We start from the raw sequence: 10762 nt of genomic DNA, 5'->3' as shown, positions 1-10762 counted from the left end.
TGCAGATTTCATGACTTGAGGTAACTATGTGAATGCTTATTGACAATTCAAATGCTTCTAAATATACGAACTATGTGAGAGCTGCAATTTAATGGGTTCTCCCCACCCACTGCATCAGCCGGAAGTGGCGCTGTCATACAGTGCCATGCTTTCTATTGCTTCTAATGCAAATAGCAATCTTTGTTTCCTTCAGCCGTCTTCAGCCTATTTATTTATCTATCTGTCGATCTGTCTACCATCTTACAACTACCTAGTACCCCAAGTTGTCTACCAGCTACGGCCATTAAGCACGTGTTCATGGGAGTGATGCCATCGTGGTCGTTTCATCGTCGTTAATAATGCCAGCGTCGTGATCTGACTCTCGTTATGCCGTCGTCTTCATCTCTTCCACGCCGACCCAGGTCGCCCAAGTATGTCTATACTCGAGAAGTTTTCTTCGCAGTGCAGGGAAATCCATGGGACTGAAGCTGATAGTCTCCTTACGCGCCAAGAACGAGTTCCCTAAATTCCTTATAAAGTTTCACATTTCCCTAGCTTAATTAAATTCTACTTGATTTATTTTTTGTTAACAATGCTATGAGATGCCGTACATTATATAGTATAACTATTGTGCTCTTTGAAAAACAATTACTTGCATTTATTTATTTTATTGCGATAGCAATTATAGGGACACTAAAAGCGTATTTCTGGCGTCTGCGTCGTCGTCGCCGTCGCCGTGAGGTTCCGTATGACGTCAACGGCAATGAAATCGTCGCCACGCGCCGGACGCTGTATGTGCGAGTTAAAGGGCGCGAGGGCCGCGCGCTTTCACGGGGAGCGAACGCACGGCGAATAAACGCGCGTTCTGCGCAGTGCTCCCTGAAGGGCCGCATAATTAAGCGTCTCTTTCCTCCTTTACAATCACCATATATATATATATATATATATATATATATATATATATTGTGAGACGTCAACCGATGCGATGCCTTTATTTCCGAGCAGCCGCCCGAAGCAGAGACGAAGCACCGCATGAGACAAACGATGATGATGAGTCGTATTGACACGTATACACGTTTATCTTTCACCGGTGGCCGCTTTCCACCGGCTAACAAATGTTAAACGTTATCGCTCGGCGCAGGACGCGCCTGTATCGGAAGTTTCTAGAACGTTATCGATGCTTCTTTCCGTTGCCTGTTTTCACCGACGCTTATGTTATCTGATTGTATGACCGACGCGAATTGTCTAGAACTTTCTGGAAGACACGCGGGCATCAGGGATTAATCTGGAACCTTCAAAGACTCAGGTATAAAAGCCGACGCGCTTCGCCGCTAATCAGATTTTCGACGATCGCCGACTGTGTTCGCCGCTATCGTTGTGCTTTGAGTGTACCTTGCTTTTGTGGGCACAGGTTCGCCCAATAAACAACCAGTTTCGTCGTACACAGTTTTACGACTGTTTTCTTCAGCGTCACTACTACGTGACATCTGGTGGAGGTGCTTTTGTGTCCATGCAGCGGACGCCCCCGCAAAGCCGCGACCCAAGCCCGAAACCGGAGGACGAGACAAACGTCGCCAAGGACCAGCGAGCTAGCCGTAGGCAGCAAGGACTTTTGCCAGAATACGGACTTCTTCCCGAGAAAACCACAGCGATCAAGGCCAAGTCAACGGCCACAATGGCAGCCCCAGCGTCCCCCATCCTGCTGCAGCAACCTCGGGAGCCACCGACCTTCCGTGGATCATCAGCTGAAGACCCTGAAACATGGCTGGAGACGTACGAGAGGACCGCGACATTCAACAAATGGAGCGACGATGACAAGCTGCGCCATGTCTATTTTTCGTTGGATGATGCTGCTCGGACATGGTTTGAGAACAGAGAGACCACCCTGGTGACTTGGGACCTATTTCGCGAGAACTTCGTGAGGACCTTCACGAGTGTCGTACGAAAAGAAAGGGCTGAAGTTCTCCTGGAAACCAGAGTTCAATTGCCGAACGAGAGCATCGCGATCTTCACGGAGGAGATGACTCGACTCTTCCGCCACGCCAACCCCGACATGTCTGAAGAAAAGAAAGTTAGGTTCTTGATGCGGGGCGTCAAGGAGCATCTATTCACCGGATTGATGCGCAACCCGCCCAAGACTGTGGCAGAATTTGTTTCGGAGGCGACAACGATCGAGAAGACGCTTGAAATGCGAGCCAGGCAATACAACCGCCGTGCGCTGACAAACTACGCCGAAGCTCAAGCTCTAGGCGCCGACGACCTGCACGAGGCGATCAGAGCGGTTGTACGGGAAGAACTACAGAAATTATTCCCAAGATCGCAGCCTCAGGTGGCTACAATCGCTGACATAGTTAAAGAAGAGGTTCAGCGATCATTGGAAGTGCCAGAAGTTCCGGCATCGCCTCAACCACAGCCGCAAGCGATGACCTACGCCGCCGTCGCCCGTTGTGAAGGCCCCCCTCCGCGCTCGCGCCAGGGCCCCGTAACGCCGCAGTTCCGTCGTCCACCGCCGCCGCCGCCAGCACGCCCGCCCGTCGCCCAGCGCAGCTACCAGCGGAAGACGGACATTTGGCGCGCCCCCGACCACCGCCCGCTCTGCTATCACTGCGGGGAAGCCGGCCATGTCTACCGCCGATGCCCATACCGCGAGATGGGCCTACGAGGGTTCGCCGTCAACGCGCCACGTCCACAGCTTGGCGAGCGACCACGTGACATCGCCGACTACCTTGCCGGAGCCCAGTGGCAACCACGACGACCCTCACGCTCGCCGTCACCAGGCCGCTACATCTCGCCGCATCGCCGCCTGTATGCCGGCCCAACCCGGGGCCGATCTCCCAGCCCATACCCGGGAAACTAAAAGCAGCAACCGATGGAGGTGCGGTTGCTGTACGACGCAATGCCGAAGATCCTCCGCCGCCGACGACGACGACGATTCGCGAATCATCACGACGAGATATCAGCATGCCGCCTAGCAACAGCCTTGACAACACATCGCCGCCGAACGAAGACCTTTCGACGCGACGTAGCAGCAGCAGAGCAAGCCGACGCAGCCGTGATCCGACGCCACGAATTAACCGCAACGCCAGACGCCGGTCTACCGATCTAGACGTGCTCGTCGATGGTCATAACGTCACCGCTCTCGTCGACACTGGCGCCGACTATTCAGTTTTCAGTGGCACGTTCGCCGCCAAGTTAAAGAAGGTGAAGACGGCCTGGCAAGGACCCGATATACGGACAGCGGGAGGTCACCTAATAACGCCGGCTGGAATCTGCACAGCGCGAGTCACGGTAAACAACCGCACTTACCCGGCGAGCTTCGTAATCCTGCCGCACTGCTCCAGGGACGTCATCCTAGGCATGGACTTTCTAAACCAACATGGTGCAGTCATCGACTTAAGGTCCAAGTCGATAACGCTTTCAACACACAAAGCGATACCGCCGGATACAAGCATCAGTTACCATGCCTTGAATGTGCTTGAAGAAGAAGTCACCGTTCCGCCGCGCTCCAGCGTAATGATTTCCGTCGGTACCGAAGTGCCTGCAGACATGGAAGGCGTCATCGAGGGCGATCATCACTTACTGCTCGACCGTGAAATTTGCGTCGCTAGAGGCATAGCTGAGCTACGTGCAGGGAAAGCAAGGGTGATGCTCACGAACTTCAGCCCCGAATATAAGCACATTAACAAAGGCACCACGGTCGCCTACATCGACGAAATAGTACAAGCTAGCAGTGCTTTCGCCTTCACGGATTCCAGTGCACCTGCAACGACGACTATAATACCTGAGCCAACTTTCGACGTCAATCAGAACCTTCCCAGGCATAAGAAAGAACAACTAAAAGCTCTGCTCCTGCAATACAAGGACTGCTTCTCGTCGTCGTCAAAAGTTCGACAAACCCCTGTCGCCAAGCACCGCATCATCACCGACGAAAATGTCCGCCCACTCCGTCAGAGCCCGTACCGTGTTTCGGCGCGCGAACGTGAAGCCATAAGGCACCAAGTCGACGAAATGCTACGCGACGACATCATCCAGCCGTCCAAGAGTCCGTGGGCGTCCCCCGTGGTTTTAGTGAAGAAGAAGGATGGAACCCTACGTTTCTGCGTCGATTATCGTCGGCTCAACAAGATCACGAAGAAGGACGTATACCCCCTCCCACGGATTGACGACGCCTTGGATCGACTCTACAACGCAAAGTATTTTTCGTCGATGGACCTCAAAACCGGCTACTGGCAAATCGAAGTCGACGAGAGGGACCGGGAGAAGACTGCCTTTATAACACCGGACGGACTGTTCGAGTTCAAGGTCATGCCGTTTGGTCTTTGCTCGGCGCCTGCGACTTTCCAACGCGTCATGGATACAGTACTGGCAGGCTTGAAGTGGCAGACTTGCCTCGTCTATTTGGACGACGTCGTTGTGTTTGCCTCAAGCTTCGAAGAACACCTGCGGCGCCTTGAAACAGTTCTTCAAGCAATCAAAACCTCCGGACTCACGTTAAAGCCCGAAAAGTGCCGCTTCGCATATGAGGAGCTCTTGTTTTTGGGCCACGTCATCAACAAGTCTGGAGTGCGCCCGGACCCTCAGAAAACTGCGGCCATCTCCAACTTTTCTCCGCCCGCTGACAAGAAGGCAGTGCGTAGGTTTCTTGGACTGTGCGCCTATTACAGGCGCTTCGTCAAGAATTTCTCACGGATCGCTGAGCCACTGACGTATCTCACGAAGGCCGACGTCGAGTTCAAGTGGGAGACGCCGCAAGTCGAAGCATTCGAAGAACTGAAGCGACGCCTGCAATCGCCGCCAATACTTGCGCATTTCGACGAAAACGCCGATACGGAAGTCCACACCGACGCAAGCAGCGTAGGACTCGGCGCCGTGCTTGTGCAGAGGACTGACGGACTAGAAAGGGTTGTAAGTTACGCTAGCCGGTCGCTATCGAAGGCGGAAGCAAATTATTCCACAACAGAAAAGGAGTGCCTCGCCATCATCTGGGCTACATCAAAGTTTCGCCCCTACCTCTATGGCAGGCCCTTTAAAGTTGTGAGCGACCACCACGCCTTGTGTTGGCTAGCTAACTTGAAGGATCCTTCAGGTCGCCTCGCACGCTGGAGCCTGAGACTTCAAGCATTCGACATCACCGTCGTTTACAAGTCCGGGCGAAAGCACTCTGACGCCGATTGTTTGTCTCGCGCCCCCGTCGAACCGCCGCCACAAGACGACCAGGATGACGACACTTTCTTGGGACCCATCAGTGCCGACGAATTCGCCGAACAACAACGAGCCGACCCGGAACTAAGGAGCCTTGTAGACTACCTGGAAGGCAAGACCGTCAGTGTGCCGAAGGTGTTCAGGCGAGGATTGGCGTCGTTTTTCTTGCAAAACGACATTCTCCTAAAGAAGAACTTCTCGCCTCTCCGAGCCAACTACCTCCTCGTGGTACCCTCAGCATTGCGTCCAGAGGTTCTGCAAGCTCTCCATGACGACCCAACGGCTGGACATCTCGGTTTTTCACGCACTCTCGCGAGGATACAAGAAAAATACTACTGGCCTCGCCTCTCTGCCGACGTCGCCCATTACGTAAGGACATGCCGAGACTGTCAGCGACGCAAAACACCGCCGACAAGGCCAGCCGGACTTCTACAGCCAATCGAGCCACCTCGCCGACCGTTCCAGCAGATCGGGATGGACTTACTGGGGCCTTTTCCGACGTCGACGTCCGGGAATAAATGGATCGTCGTCGCTACGGACTACCTCACCCGCTACGCCGAAACAAAAGCCTTGCCCAAAGGCAGTGCCGCCGAGGTAGCCCGATTCTTCGTTGAGAACATCCTCCTGCGTCACGGTGCCCCAGAAGTCCTCATCACCGACAGAGGCACGGCCTTTACGGCAGAACTAACTCAAGCCATCCTGCGGTACAGCCAGACAAGCCATCGCCGCACCACCGCCTACCACCCGCAGACGAATGGCCTCACCGAGCGCCTAAATAAGACCATCGCCGACATGCTGGCAATGTACGTCGACGTCGAACACAAGACGTGGGATGCCATCCTTCCGTACGTGACCTTCGCATACAACACGGCCGTGCAAGAAACGACGCACATGGCGCCGTTCAACCTGGTCTACGGAAGGAACGCGGCAACGACGCTTGACGCTATGCTACCAGACGTCGCTGACGAAGAAAATGTCGACGTTGCCACTTATTTGCAGCGTGCCGAAGAAGGTCGACAGCTCGCCCGCCTGCGCATCAAGAACCAGCAGAGGACCGACAGCCGACACTACAATCTGCGACGACGCTACGTCGAGTACCAGCCCGGCGACCGTGTTTGGGTCTGGACCCCGATTCGCCGACGAGGACTTAGCGAGAAACTATTGCGTCGCTATTTCGGACCATATAAGATAATCCGACGTATTGGCGCACTGGACTATGAGGTCGTGCCAGACGGCATTTCGCAATCACAGCGGCGCCGGGCACGACCTGAAGTCATCCATGTGGTGCGTCTTAAACCTTTCTACGCCCGCTGACGACCTTAGGTACTTCGTTACTTTGTTATTTTTTTTCTTTGTTTGTTGTTCATTACGCATGGTTTTGTTTTCGCTTTCGTGTTTGTAGCATCGGGACGATGCTTTTTAAGGGGAGGGTATTGACACGTATACACGTTTATCTTTCACCGGTGGCCGCTTTCCACCGGCTAACAAATGTTAAACGTTATCGCTCGGCGCAGGACGCGCCTGTATCGGAAGTTTCTAGAACGTTATCGATGCTTCTTTCCGTTGCCTGTTTTCACCGACGCTTATGTTATCTGATTGTATGACCGACGCGAATTGTCTAGAACTTTCTGGAAGACACGCGGGCATCAGGGATTAATCTGGAACCTTCAAAGACTCAGGTATAAAAGCCGACGCGCTTCGCCGCTAATCAGATTTTCGACGATCGCCGACTGTGTTCGCCGCTATCGTTGTGCTTTGAGTGTAGCTTGCTTTTGTGGGCACAGGCTCGCCCAATAAATAACCAGTTTCGTCATACACAGTTTTACGACTGTTTTCTTTACCGTCACTACTACGTGACATCTGGTGGAGGTGCTTTTGTGTCCATGCAGCGGACACCCCCGCAAAGCCGCGACCCAAGCCCGAAACCGGAGGACGAGACCAACATCGCCAAGGACCAGCGAGCTAGCCGTAGGCAGCAAGGTCTTTTGCCAGAATACGGACTTCTTCCCGAGAAGACCACAGCGATCAAGGCCAAGTCAACGACCTCAATGGCAGCCCCAGCGTCCCCCATCCTGCTGCAGCAACCTCGGGAGCCACCGACCTTCCGTGGATCATCAGCTGAAGACCCTGAAACATGGCTGGAGACGTACGAGAGGACCGCGACATTCAACAAATGGAGCGACGATGACAAGCTGCGCCATGTCTATTTTTCGTTGGATGACGCTGCTCGGACATGGTTTGAGAACAGGGAGACCACCCTGGTGACTTGGGACCTATTTCGCGAGAACTTCGTGAGGACCTTCACGAGTGTCGTACGAAAAGAAAGGGCTGAAGTTCTCCTGGAAACCAGAGTTCAATTGCCGAACGAGAGCATCGCGATCTTCACGGAGGAGATGACTCGCCTCTTCCGCCACGCCGACCCCGAGATGTCTGAAGAAAAGAAAGTTAGGTTCTTGATGCGGGGCGTCAAAGAGCATCTATTCACTGGATTGATGCGCAACCCGCCCAAGACTGTGGCAGAATTTGTTTCGGAGGCGACAACCATCGAGAAGACGCTTGAAATGCGAGCCAGACAATACAACCGCCGTGCGCTGACAAACTACGCCGAAGCTCAAGCTCTAGGCGCCGACGACCTGCACGAGACGATCAGAGCTGTTGTACGGGAAGAACGACAGAAATTATTCCCAAGGTCGCAGCCTCAGGTGACTTCAATCGCCGACATAGTTAAAGAAGAGGTTCAGCGATCTCTGGAAGTGCCAGAAGCTCCGGCATCGCCTCAACTACAGCCGCAAGCGATGACCTACGCCGCCGTCGCCCGTCGTCACGGCCCCCCTCCGCGCTCGCGCCAGGGCCCCGTAACGCCGCAGTTCCGTCGTCCACCGCCGCCGCCGCCAGCACGCCCGCCCGTCGCCCAGCGCAGCTACCAGCGGAAGACGGACATTTGGCGCGCCCCCGACCACCGCCCGCTCTGCTATCACTGCGGGGAAGTCGGCCATGTCTACCGCCGATGCCCATACCGCGAGATGGGCCTACGAGGGTTCGCCGTCAACGCGCCACGTCCACAGCTTGGCGAGCGACCACGCGACATCGCTGACTACCTCGCCGGAGGCCAGTTCCAACCACCACGACCGTCACGCTCGCCGTCACCAGGACGTTACCTGTCGCCGCAGCGCCGACCATACACTGGCCCAGCGCGGGGCCGGTCCGTGAGCCCCTATCCGGGAAACTAAAGGCAGCAACCGATGGAGGTGCGGTTGCTGTACGACGCAATACCGAAGATCCTCCGCCGCCACCGACGACGACAACTCACGCATCATCACAACGAGGTACCAGCACACCGCCTAGCAAGAGCCTTGACGACAACACTTCGCCGCCGAAAGAAGACCTACCGACGCGACGTAGCAGCAGCGAAGCAAGCCGACGTAGCCGTGATCCGACGCCACGACTTAACCGCAACGCCAGACGACGGTCTACCGACTTAGACGTGGCAATCGATGGTCATAGCGTCACCGCTCTCGTCGACACTGGAGCTGACTATTCCGTCTTCAGTGGCCCGTTCGCCGCCAAGTTGAAGAAGGTGAGGACGGCCTGGCAAGGACCTGATATCCGGACAGCGGGAGGCCACCTAATAACGCCGGCTGGAATCTGCACAGCGCGAGTCACGGTGAACAATCGCACTTACCCGGCGAGCTTCGTAATCATGCAGCACTGCTCAAGGGACGTCATCCTAGGCATGGACTTTCTAAACCAACATGGTGCAGTCATCGATTTAAGGTCCAAGTCAATAACGCTTTCAACGGACAACGCGATACCACCGGATACAGACATCAGTTACCATGCCTTGAATGTGCTAGAAGAACAAGTCACCGTTCCGCCTCGCTCCAGTGTAATGATTTTCGTCGGTGCCGAAGTACCTGCAGATATGGAGGGCGTCATCGAGGGCGATCATCACTTACTGCTCGATCGTGAAATTTGCGTCGCTAGAGGCATAGCTAAGCTACGTGAAGGGAAAGCAAGAGTGATGCTCACGAACTTCAGCGACGAATACAAGCACATTAACAAAGGCACAACGGTCGCCTGCATCGACGAAATAGTACAAGCCGGCAGTGATTTTGCCTTCACGGATTCTAGTGCACCTGCAACGAAGACTGTAGTACTTGAACCAACTTTCGACGTCAATCAGAACCTTCCTTGGCATAAGAAAGAACAGCTAAAAGCTCTGCTCCTGCAATACAAGGACTGCTTCTCGTCGTCGTCAAAAGTTCGACAAACCCCGGTCGCCAAGCACCGCATCATAACCGACGAATACGTCCGCCCACTCCGTCAGAGCCCGTACCGAGTTTCGGCACGCGAACGCGAGGCCATAAGGCAACAAGTCGACGAAATGCTACGCGACGACATCGTCCAGCCGTCCAAGAGTCCGTGGGCGTCCCCCGTGGTGTTAGTGAAGAAGAAGGATGGAACCCTACGTTTCTGCGTCGATTATCGTCGCCTCAACAAGATCACGAAGAAGGACGTATACCCTCTCCCACGGATTGTCGACGCCTTGGATCGACTCTACAACGCAAAGTATTTTTCGTCGATGGACCTCAAAACCGGCTACTGGCAAATCGAAGTCGACGAGAGAGACCGGGAGAAGACTGCCTTTATAACACCAGACGGACTGTTTGAGTTCAAGGTCATGCCGTTTGGTCTTTGTTCGGCACCTGCGACTTTCCAACGGGTCATGGATACAGTACTGGCAGGCTTGAAGTGGCAGACTTGCCTCGTCTATTTGGACGACGTCGTTGTGTTTGCCTCAAGCTTCGAGGAACACCTCCGGCGCCTTGAAACAGTTCTTCAAGCTATCAAGACCTCCGGACTCACGTTGAAGCCAGAAAAGTGCCGCTTCGCATACGAGGAGCTCTTGTTTTTGGGTCATGTCATCAACAAGTCTGGAGTGTGCCCTGACCCACAGAAAACGGCGGCCATCACTGACTTTCCTCCGCCCGCCGACAAGAAGGCAGTGCGTAGATTTCTTGGCCTGTGCGCCTATTACAGGCGCTTCGTCAAGGACTTTTCACGGATCGCCGAGCCACTGACATACCTCACGAAGGCCGACGTCGAGTTCAAGTGGGAGACGCCGCAAATCGAAGCATTTGAATAACTGAAGCGACGCCTGCAATCGCCGCCCATTCTTGCGCATTTCGACGAAAACGCCGATACCGAAGTCCACACCGACGCAAGCAGCGTAGGACTCGGCGCCGTGCTTGTGCAGAGGACTGACGGAATAGAAAGGGTTGTAAGTTACGCTAGCCGGTCGCTATCGAAGGCGGAATCAAATTATTCCACAACAGAAAAGGAGTGCCTCGCCATCATCTGGGCTACATCAAAGTTTCGCCCCTACCTCTATGGCAGGCCCTTCAAAGTTGTAAGCGACCACCACGCCTTGTGTTGGCTAGCTAACTTGAAGGATCCTTCAGGTCGCCTCGCACGATGGAGTCTGAGACTTCAAGCATTCGACATCACCGTCGTCTACAAGTCCGGCCGAAAGCATTCTGACGCCGACTGCTTGTCTCGCGCCCCCGTCGAACCGCCGCCA

The sequence above is a fragment of the Dermacentor silvarum genome, chromosome 9, assembly GCF_013339745.2.
Source record: "Dermacentor silvarum isolate Dsil-2018 chromosome 9, BIME_Dsil_1.4, whole genome shotgun sequence".
Lineage (NCBI taxonomy): Eukaryota > Metazoa > Arthropoda > Arachnida > Ixodida > Ixodidae > Dermacentor > Dermacentor silvarum.
Note: the sequence above shows the minus strand (reverse complement) of the source record.